Below are 11,415 nucleotides of genomic sequence, written 5' to 3'. Positions count from 1 at the left end.
TTTCCCTTTTCCTTCTCCATGTCCCCTGCCAGAAGCCAGAGGCTCAGCGTGGAGATCCTGCTGTTTCCATTTGGCTGAACAAGGGGATGGATTAGATTCCTGTTTGCGATGCAGACACTCCCATCTGATAGCCATTAGACGTGTCGGGAGAGCCCTGGAAACCTGTCTGTCCTATTTATTTGGGGTGTGGTGGGGTGGGATGGTGGTGGTGGGGTTCTCGGGAGATGTCACTACTGCCTTGAAAATTCCAACATGGCTTTCTTTCTCTGCTTGGCAATAAATTATGGTCCAAGTTATTTCTATTCCAAGAGATATGTTAGGAGGAACTGCTCTCCTACAGGGGAGGTGCCCTGGCTGAAGGTGCGCAGGGTGCCTGGGAGACAGAACTCTAGAAAGTCTGGAGTGCGAGGAGCACCATTGTACAGATGAGGAAACTGAGGTCCAGAGAGGTTAAGTTGTCATCCCTCTGTCTTCTTTCCTGCTGCCAGTTCTTCTGAGGAGCTTCTTCCAGCCTAGCTGCCCCCTGCCCACCCCCTTGCCCATAGGTCTTGAGAAGCCAGGGGCAATGTGCTATTCATCTGCGCTCTGCAGCCAATCAGGAAGGCAGGGCCATGTGGCCTATTTTGCTGTGCCCTGAAAGCTGCTTGTGATACACCCTGAGTGACAGAGCCCTTGGAACCCCCGGTAAGTCACCCTGGTCTACATAGCTTTCATTTGTAAAGTCCTCACCGCTTGCAGTCTTATCCAAACCTCCCGTCTGAGTCTGGAGGTCTCGTGGAGGGCACATTCTTTCTGTGTTGGCCTCTGCCTCTCCTCTCCTTCCCGCTTGCCCCTGTCCCGTCCCACCTCTATGGGCAATATGTTGCTGGGGACACCTTGGTCCTCCACCAACTGCTGTGATCCTGGTTTTCCCCACTTCAGGGGACGACTCCTCCTCGTTAAAGAGTGCTGTTTCCTTTGACACTGACAATCCTTCAGAACTGATGAGGCCTATCTCTGCAGCTCGCTGCTTGCCATGGGGCTCTCAACCCAGGGCCTGGGTGACTTGTCATCTCCTCTTTTCAGGCACAGGCTCCTGTTCCTCCCCCCACACCGGAGCCTTAATCCTTTCCCTTTGATAACACAATTGTCTTCAAGGAGCTGAGCAGCCCTCCTGGCGCAGCGGGGGCTCCCAGCCTGTGGAAGAAGTCGGAAATAACAGCAACAAAGCCCTTCTCAAGCAAAGAACAGCGTCCAGCTCCAGGTCCCGGCGCCTCCCCTGCCCCTTCATTGTTAGCAAAAAAAAAAAAAACAAAACAAAAAACAAAAAACTGCTAGCAGAGAAGCAGCACAGAAACCAGGCCTGTAGACAGAAGGCTCTGTTGGCCACTGCTGCTCCAAGAGGGATTCTTTATTTTCCTATCTTAGCAGCACGCCCAAGAGAGCTGGCTCCTGCCCTGGGAGCAGGTGTCCCCCAGCAGAACAGGCCCAGCTTCCAGAAGCTGGCGAGGTGTTGCAGGACCTTGAGTGGCCCCGTTATTACTCCTCCTCGCGATGCCATGGGACTCAGCTCCAGGAGACTGGGAGCCAGTAGGAATGGGGAAATCGTGCAGGGTTTGGAATTCCCAGTGATCTCTCTATGGTGCCGAGGGCTTAGCATGGAATCTGCTCACAGCTCCCTCAATTCGCCTGCAGTGCTCTGTATGTCTTGGGGTTTCTGCTTGTTCCTCCAGCCTCCAGGCAGGGCTGCTTCTGAGAGTCTCTCTGTTGGGCTGTGAGACCTGCCATGCCAAGGGCTCTGGGCCAGCTTTCAGGGTCTTGGGGGCAGCTCCTCCTATGCAGAGAGGAAAGTGTGGGGAAAAGAGGCACAGATCTGTGCAGTCACTCACTGCCAGGTAGGAGTTTTCCTGACCTGTAAAATGCATTAATAGACTTACTTTTGGTGATCCTCACATAATCTATGTAAAAAAGTACTTCCAGTCCCCCTATACCCCCTGCAACGCATTGCTGACCCCCAGATCTGAGGATGCCTCCTGCTGTGGACTCTGGGGAACCCATGACTATGGAAAGGTGGCCCTTGGGACCCACGAGTTCCGCACCCCATGCACCCTGTTTTAGATCCATGGTTGCTAGCACCGTGGATACCAAGGGCCGACTGTACTAGGAAACGAGAAAGCTCTCAATACAGGGGTCGGTGATGCCTCCTTGGGTCTCAGTTTCCTCATCCGTCAGGTGGAGGGTGATCTCACTTGCCCTGTTACGTCCACATTATTATAGGGTCACATGAGGAGACAGGCATGAACATTCTTTAGAAGCATGAAGTCTATCAGAGATGGTCATCGTAACTTTTTATAGCCATGTGCCTATCCCTTAGGGGAGAGGAAATAGGATGAGATGTGCTTTAAATGCTCAGAAATGGTTTCCAGGCTGCCCAAATCCCTTGCTGTCCTCTCTTGTGAGTTTCGTGGCCTCTGCTTGCCTTGGCTTCAAGTATTCCCCAGGTTTTGTTGTTGCTTCCATAATAACCCTGCCCCAGGACCTAGTGTGAATGCCACACACACTTGACAAGAAGGCTCTAGGAGATCAGCTTCTATCTGTCGTCTTCTCTTGCTATTTTCCCCTTCACAGTCCTAGTGAATCTGAATTCTGACTTGTTAGAAAGTGCCACGCTTTCTGCTGCCTCCAGGCCTTTGCATGGCTATTTCCTCTGCCTGCGAACTCCTACTCATCCTTCAAATCTTGGCTTAACTTCCCCCAGGATCCTTTGGGTTGCCCTGATCCAAGCCTGGATCATTTACCTCCCTCTACTATACCTGACTTCTTGCTTATTTATGTTTCCCACTTGACTGTGAACTCCGTGAGGGTAGGGCCATGGCTGTTTTGTTCTCTGGGACATTCCCAGCACCCAGTGCAGTGCCTGATTAATAGCAGGTGATCAGCAAGCACTCGTGTCAGGGAGGAACAGCAGGCTGGCTAAGGACAAAAGACCCAGTGGACTCTGCCGTGTCACTTTACTTACACCTGTTCTGTTCTTCGAGTGTTTATTAAGTCCCTCTGAGCCAGGCTGCCCACTAAGCCCAGGAAGCTCCTGGTAGGTATAGATAATGAACAGCAGATATCATGTTAAGCAGAGCAGGTGAGAGCCAGATGAAGCGGCCCTGGGTAGAGCCCTCTGCACCCCACCCAAGCCTGACCTCAGGCCCCCAGACTTTCTCCCTATCCCAGATTCTTCCAAGGCCAGTCTGACCTTGGTCATTCCCAGCAGAGGTGTCTCTGCCCTAGCCCAGACCTCACCTGGTTTCTATTTCTACCTTATGTGCAGATTTCTCAGGCTGAGCAGCATCAGTGTGGGAGGAGAGAGGTGGGACGGCACCCCGCTAATCCAGGAAGGGACTCTAGCAGCTCTGGGAAGTCCTACTGGAATATTAGTATTCTGAAGAGGAAGCCAGTGATTACATTTTAGACTTGCAAATGGGTTTGGTAAATAGGCTTTGTTGGGAGGTGGGATGGACAGCTGGACTAGCCAGTGATAACAGAAGAAGCATGGGGCAATTAAGGAAGAGATTTGCTTCCCCAGAAAAGGGACTCTCCAGGGGGTGCATCCTGGGGAGAGATCTTTTAAATGAATTCATTTAGGGAGTTCTTGCCTTCCTTCAGAGTAGACATCCCTGCGCATTGAACTTACTGCCTCTCTCTGAAGACCAGAAGGGAAGAATGCACCCAACAACAGGAAGACATCTTCATTCACATACGTGGGTGCCACCCATCCATCCACCCATTCATCCATCCATCCATCCATCCTTTCAATAATATGTATTGTGCACCCTTTCTGTGTCAGGCATTGTACTGGATTCTGGGAACACTGAAGCAAGGAAAACTTTTATTCCCCTCTCTTTCCTTCAAATCAGGATGTGGTCCAGACCCAGGACAGAGGTTGGAACACACTTAACTGTTCAGTTTGCCTTTTCCAGACTCAGGTCACTTTTCTATCCCAAACCGAGGCTAGCACAATGGACATGTCACATGGACACAGGTTGGGATGGTCTGGCCGGGTGACTATCTTTGTGGTCGCAGCACCATTTTTCTAAAGAAAAGAAGCCAACACCACACGAGTGATCTAGACCTCTGGATCCTGCAGAGGTGCTCAATATGGTACCTGGTACAAATTAGAAACAAGGACGCTTTCATCGAGACTCACCACTGCCATCTGCTGGAAAACTTTCACAATAAATATACAGCTCCACAGGGCTGCCATGTGACTGGTGTCCCCTAGATTTGTTGAGCACATCTGCCTGCCTATGTGATCTTGGTCTATTTAGTATGACCAACCCCGCAGTCCCACAGGGCAGTGGCTACTGCCAAGTATCTCAAGAGAAAGGTGCTGTGTTAGGTCCAGCCCTAGAACATCTGAGAAGCCAAAATCCATCTTTTTTTGTTTTTTGCTATTAGCATGTGTTTCTGAAGTTCTGTTAGATGGAGGATGACTGAGGGCAGAAATTTACACTATTCTAAACTACATGTGAACATCTAAGGTGGAAAATTATCTAAAAAGCTCTAATTTTCCTTTCTTTCTTCCTTATGCATCTCTCCTCCGTGCTAGAGACAATAGCATCACCATTCAAACAAACGCAAAACACCTGGCTAAGAATGATTCCCAACTCCTTGGCCCCCAGTACTCACACATTCTTTGGAGGAACTCTTGGAGTATTTTTTAGTTAAGATTAATTGCCTTATAGTTTAATATATAAGAATATATCTCTGGTGTGAAACCCCTTTGTCCACAGAGGAGGTAGTCTGCAAAGCAATGGATTTAATCAATAAAAAATAAAAACCTAAGTTTACTTTAAAGAATACTGAGAACTTCTATTTCCAACCTCACATGCACAGCAGTGAGCAAACCCATGTATACACATGTATTTGCCTGTATCTTTATGTGCAGGGGGTGGGAATAGATGAGCCTATGCCTCGCTTGGTGTCTTTTGCCCACTGTGTTAATAAATGTGGGGTAAAGCTGGGTGCGGTGGCTCATGCCTGTAATCCTAGCACTCTGGGAGGCTGAGCCGGATGGATTGCCTGAGGTCATGTGTTTAAGACCAGCCTGAGCTACAGCAAGACCCCATCTCTAAAAATAGCCAGGTGTTGTACTGGGAGCCTATAGTCCTAGCTACTTGGGAGGCTGAGGCAAGAGAATTGCTTGAACCCAAGAATTTGAAGTTGCTGTGAGCTATGATGCCACAGCACTCTACTGAGGGCAATAAAGTGAGACTCTGTCTCAAAAAAAAAAATGTGGGATGATGAAAATGGTGGAGGTGCCAACATTGACTGGGAACTTCCCTTTCCTGAACTTTGGGTTCCTTGCAGGTAAAATAAAGGTGTCGGCTCTGTGTGATGTCATTGCCTACCCTAAAGCCAATGGTTTTGTGGAATGGAGGGAGAGTGTCCAGGAGCATGTTCCCTGGAGCTGGTGGCCCCAGCTGCAAAGGCCCCCACCAGGCCCTCAAATGGCAGGAAAGGGCCGACCCAGGAGCCTGAATCAGAAACACATTGCCAGATTGAGCATCCTTGCACTGCCTTCCTTGACCTTAGGAATACGGGGACTAGATGGATCCCTTCAGCTGTGAAAGCTGTCAGCTGCTTTCTGCCTTGAATTCTCTTTCCCTTCCCTTACTTAGATTCTCCATTCAATACAGCTCTGAGAAAACTCACCAAGCCTGGCAGTGGGCGTCAGGTAGGGCCAACACTGCTCTGGGATAGTGCTAGACACCTTGGCAGTGAGATGTGCCAAACCCTAGGACTGAGGGGTTCTGGGAGGACCAGTGCATTGTGGGACTAAAAGCAGAGGACACTTTACCTGGTCCTGGCTTATGTCCATCCAATGATCTGCTTGGGCCCTGAATAAACACTCATTAAACCTCCTGTGTGTGGGCTCTGTGTTGTAAGCTGTGGGGCTACAGAGATGAATGAGACGTGATTTTAGCCTGAAGAGCTTACACAAACCACCCACCCCAGCACAAGGCCAATTGTGTTACCCAAATGCCATGGAGGCTCAGAAAGTAGAGTGCACCTTAGCTAGAGATTAGGAAAAGCATCACAGGTTCCTGGCATGCAAGGTGGTGCTTAGAGAACAGGTAGAATTTTAGCAGGTCTTAGGGTCTACCAAGGACTAGAGGGAGATGCTTTAGTAGAGGGCAATCACCAGGAAAAAGTTGGGAAGAAACACATAGCACCATTGGCCATGTGGCAGGTCATGAAGTTGGACTGCATTTAAATTGAGAATATAGGACAGGGAGGGTGACTAGGGACTCATCAGCAATCAAAGTCAACCACAGTTAGTGTGGTAGGTAGAATAATGATCCCCAAAGATGTCCATGTTCTAATTCCTAGAACCTGTGAATATATCACTCTCTATGGTTGAAGGCACTTTGCAGATGTTATGAAGTTAAGCATCTGAGATGGGGAGATTACTCTGGATTATCCAGGTGAGCCCCAGGTAATCATAAGGGTCCTCATAAGAGGGAGATAGTTGGGGCAAAGGGGAGGAGGACCAGGGGAAAACAAAAAGAGAAATTAAAATGATGCAGCCACAGCCAAAAGATGCTACCAGCTTATAGTAGTTTGAAGAGGCCAGGAGCGAATTGTCCCCTGGAGACTTTTGAAGGGACACTGTGCTGCCCACAGCCTGACTTTTGCCCTGTCAGACACACTTTGGACTTCTGATCTCTAGACCTGTGAGAGAATACATACCTGTTGTTTTTAACCATTACATTGGTAGTAATTAGTTACAGCAACAATAGGAAACGAATACAGTGAGAAATACTCCAAGTGTTGTGGTTTCTAATCTAAGGCAAGTTATTTACATTTTCCATCAGACTTCAGTCTGCTGTCTTTTAAGGGGTTTAAGAGTAATACTTACCTCTTAGGGTTTTAAGGATGAACCACAATTACACATGTAAAGCTCCAGCACTTGGAAATCATAAAGTAAGTTACAGCCATACTTCATGCTTGTCTGCCTTCCCTCCTCTCTCCAGCCTGCCTCCTTCCAGTATAGTTTTCTGAGTCTCCTGTAGGGACTTCAACAACAGGCTGCTGGAGCCTCCCTGGGCTCCATGTTTCAGGTAAGGATACCACTCAGAGGACAGATCATTTAAAAGCCAGGGTAAGGATTAGAAGCCTACTCATGGACCTGCCAGCATTCACAGTTCTTAATAGCTATTGATAAAATATTAATGTTTAACAAATGACTTGTCTATTTTATTATAAGCACAAATAAGAAAACACCTTCCTTTTCGGTACAACATTTTTTTTTTTTTATGCAGTTTTTGGCTGGGGCTGGGTTTGAACCCACCACCTTCAGCATATGGGACCAGCACTCTACCCCTTTGAGCCACAGGCGCCACCCTTTTGGTACAACATTTAATGACTATCACAACCGAATCCTTGAGAGAGCCACATGTAACTGGCATGACTAAGTTCAGGTTCTGGAAGGTGTGCACAGATTGTGTTAGAATTCTGTCCCCGTGACAGACTCAGAAGTACATGTAGTTTTTATAAGCACATCTTTTTAATGGCTTTATTGAGGCATAATTGACATACAATAAACTATGCATTTTAAAATGTACAATTTGGCAAGTTTTGACATGTCTCTTTACGTATGAAATTGTCACCAAGATTAAGATAACAAGCCTATTCATCAGCCCCAAATTTTCTCGTGTCCCTTGGTAATGCACCCTAACATCTCTCCCTGTTCTCTCTTTCCATCTACTCCTTCCTCCCACTCTCTCCACCCCGATCTGCTTTCTGCCACTATAAATCAGGTTCCATTTTCTAGCATTTTATGTAAATGGAATCATACAGTATGTATTCTTTTTTGTCTGGCATCTCACTCAGCATAAGTGATTCCTCTATGTTATCATGTGGATCAGTCCTTTAGTCCTTTTCATTACTGACTGGCATTGCATTGTAAGGACATACCACAGTGTATTTATCCATTCTTCAGTTGATAAACATTTGGATCATTTCCAGCTTGGTACAAATAAACCTGCTATGAACATTCATGTAAAATGTATGGGTATATGCTTTCATTTCTCTTGGGCAAATATCTGAGAGAGGCATGGCTGGACCTCGTGGTAAGTATATAGCCAACCTTTTAAGACCCTGCCAAATTGTTTTCTAAAATGGTTGTATTCTCACCAGCAGTTTATGAGAGTCCCTTCACAGCACTTCATATGGTCAGTTTTTTTGATATTAGTCACTCTATTAGATATCTCATTGTGGTTTTAATTTACACTTCCATAAGGACTAATTATGTTGAAAACCTTTTCATTGCTTGGTTGCTACTGATATTTCCTTTGGTGAATCTTTTGCTTATTTAAAAAAATTGTATTTTATTATTGAGTTTTTAAAGCTCCTTATTTGTCATATCTAAGAAATCTTTGCCTAGCCCCAGGTCCCAAAGATCTTTTCCTGTGTTTTCTTCTAGAAATTTTATTGTTTTAGGTTTCACATTTAGGACTGTGCTTCATTCTGAGTTAATTTTTGTGTATGGTGGGATGTGTGGATCAAAGTTACTTTTTTTGAATGTGGCTACCCAACTGTTTCAGCACTGTTTGTCAAAAAGAGTATACTTTCTCTACTGAATTGCCTTTGTATCTTTGTCAATGTGAGGGAGAAAAAGTAACATCATTTTTTCACCCATTGCTAGGTTTATGGCTGAGGTATCTATAATAAAAGACAGATCAACAGGCAAAAAGCATAACAAATTTCCTTTTATGATTTAGAATAAGTTTTATGTGACATGGAAGCCTTTGGAAATAAAAACCCAAAGAAAAAGAATAACCTGTATATTTTTATTTTTCTGTTGGGAAAGAATGGACAGTCATGCAGATGTGTGATTGGACAGAAGGGCTATGATCTGATGATAATAAACCGGGAGGACTTAGAGAGACCTATTTGTTCAGATTCTTGTCTGTGTCCCTGTGTCCTCAGAGCTAAAGGCATTGAGGGTCTAATGACCTAATTAAGAGAAAGGTCAGCTGGCTTTTCTGGCCTGCTTCGAGGGGAGAAGTGGAGAAAGGAAGGTAGGAGTGAACTTCTTGCTTCTACTGTTTTCTCAAATGCAAGATGCCATATTTGGGGGTAGCATATTCTGAATGCCATTATCAAAAAGTACCCTGTTTCCCCGAAAATAAGACCTACTTACAGGAAAGAGAAGACGTCCCCTGGAAATAAGACCTAGCGTATCTTTGGGAGCAAAACTTAATATAAGACACTGTCTTAGTTTCGGGGAAACAGGGTAGTTGTCCACTGACAAAGAGTCTTTGTTTGCCAAACTTTAGACTGCTGAAGTTTCTCCTAGGACTACATGGGCACTTCCTTATAAAAATCCAGTTTTAGCAAATAAAGCTGCCAAGGCAGTTTATCAAGTACCAGATCACTCTTGAATCTAACCAAACATCTTCACTCCCCACCCTTGGTACTGATCACACTGGCCTGCCTTCAGCAGGAATCCTTTTAGGTTGATTCAGCCAGAAATGCCCCCAGACTTGGTATCTTCTTAGCAATTTCCCATCCGCTGGCCTTTCTTCCTTAGCCACTTATCCCTGCTGTATTCGGAATATACTCTAATTCCATTCTGTGGTCTCTTGCTCCCTATTGTGATAGTCTTGAATAAAATTTGTCTTCACCACTTTAACATGTGTCCAGCTCTGCTTTTCTTTGACACTATGGTTGGAGCACAGAGAATGATACTCCAAACTGAGGTGCTTTGGCATTCCCAGGATTTTTGAATGAAAGGAAATTGGAAGGGCTAGAAGCTGCCTTGAAACCACAGACGTTCTGACCTTCTCTAAGCTCAGGGAGGGACTCTCTCTCTGGAAGTTCCCTTATCTTCCAAAGAAATGCAATTGTCTTAAGGTCCTCCTTCCCTGGGAATCTTATCAAATAACCAGGAAAGACTAACCACTGGAGAATAGGAAAGACTAAAAGTTATTACTACATTCAGACAGACTTTTCATCTTCCCAGGGCTGCAAAAATAAACTGTGAGGCTGCCCCTCACCAAGTCCCCATAGCACCCTGGGTCACCTGATTGGTCAGATTTCAATACCTCATTTGCATGAAAGGGATACTTGGGCTTGGAGGGTGTGTGTGTGTGTGTGTGTATGTGTGGTGGGACAATGCTTATTGGTTGACTTTCAATACCTAATTTGCATTGACATAGACTAATCAATTTCTCAGTACACACTCTGCCCCCCCCACCTTTGGCAGGCCAAACTACACTGGAAGCCTTATAAAAGCAACTCTGATTCCATTTTAAGCTCCAAGAGTGAGACCTGAATAAAGTCCCTTTGAACCTTTCTCTGTGAGGGGGTCTTTGTCTTGTCATGGTCCTACCTTTCAAAGACACCTTTGTTCACAGTGAAGTTCTGCCCCTCACCTTTCCATCCCCACCCCAGAGGTCAGAACTTTGTCCCAGGCCAGTTGTCTGCTCTTTGGGCTCATTCAGTCCCCTGCTCCCTCCAAATCACTCAAAATGACCTCCATTTCCTCATTTCACTCTCCCCTATGAAAAGGGTATTTAAATTTCAACCATCTGGCCCTTTTTGAGTCTCCTATTTCATGTGACTCCTGTGCTTATGCACATCAACAAATTTAGATGCCTTTTCTACTGTTAGTTCATTTTAGCAGACTCTGGACATTCAGAGAAGGGAAAAATTTCCTTTGCCCCTGCACAATATATGTATGGATTCTTATAAATACTTCTGTGTACTCTTTCAAGTATAAACTAAGTAATGCCTTTAAAATTGCACATTCTAGAAATTCTAAGTTTTTTTTAAGTTTCCGTCAACAAATGCTCATAAATGAACATAATAAACTTATTTGTCAACTATTTCCATCAATATTTATAAAGGCACTATTGCTTTGCTTTTATTGATACTTTGACTGGAATGAGTCATGAAAACCACTCCTAGCTGAGCTTTGGGGAAACATACCTCAGCATTTTATAAATGCTGCACAGTAAAATTTTGATATTAAACTCCTTTCCAATTTTTTAACCCTCTCACTTCTCCGCCTCACGATTTGAGTTACAAGGAGGGCTTTCTCCACGCATTGCCCTTAGGGTAGGGCCCCTGCAGAGAGAACAAAGAGTCCCTTTCCTGGCTTTTGAGCTCTTAAGTAGCCTTTTGTAAATCTATTGTAGAAGCAATGGTATTGAGAGCTACAGATTTCAATTCTGAGGGCAAGGTGCTTGAGAGAAAAAAGGGTATTTTTGAATTTCAAAAGCTTAGCTTTAAATATCAAAAGCCAAAGCCAGAGGGCTCAGAGGACAGGTTTTATGTCATAAACCAGACTGTGAAGGAGAACAATCTTTTTCCAGCCCAAAAAAGAGATAAGATTTCCACTTAGGGTGCGGTGGGGTGGAGGAGGGAGAATTGAAC

General features: G+C 45.4%; 1 long non-coding RNA gene across 1 annotated transcript; it reads left to right on the top strand.

Annotated features, from left to right (window-relative positions):
- The first annotated feature begins 654 nt into the window (after positions 1–654).
- Positions 655–7,161, top strand: LOC128589070 (uncharacterized). The gene is made up of 3 exons (XR_008380840.1): positions 655–684; positions 1,066–1,243; positions 3,637–7,161. It is a non-coding gene; the product is annotated as an uncharacterized LOC128589070 (long non-coding RNA).
- The last annotated feature ends 4,254 nt before the right edge of the window (positions 7,162–11,415 follow it).

This window comes from Nycticebus coucang, chromosome 6, assembly GCF_027406575.1.
Source record: "Nycticebus coucang isolate mNycCou1 chromosome 6, mNycCou1.pri, whole genome shotgun sequence".
NCBI lineage: Eukaryota > Metazoa > Chordata > Mammalia > Primates > Lorisidae > Nycticebus > Nycticebus coucang.
This window is presented reverse-complemented; position numbering and strand designations above follow the sequence as displayed.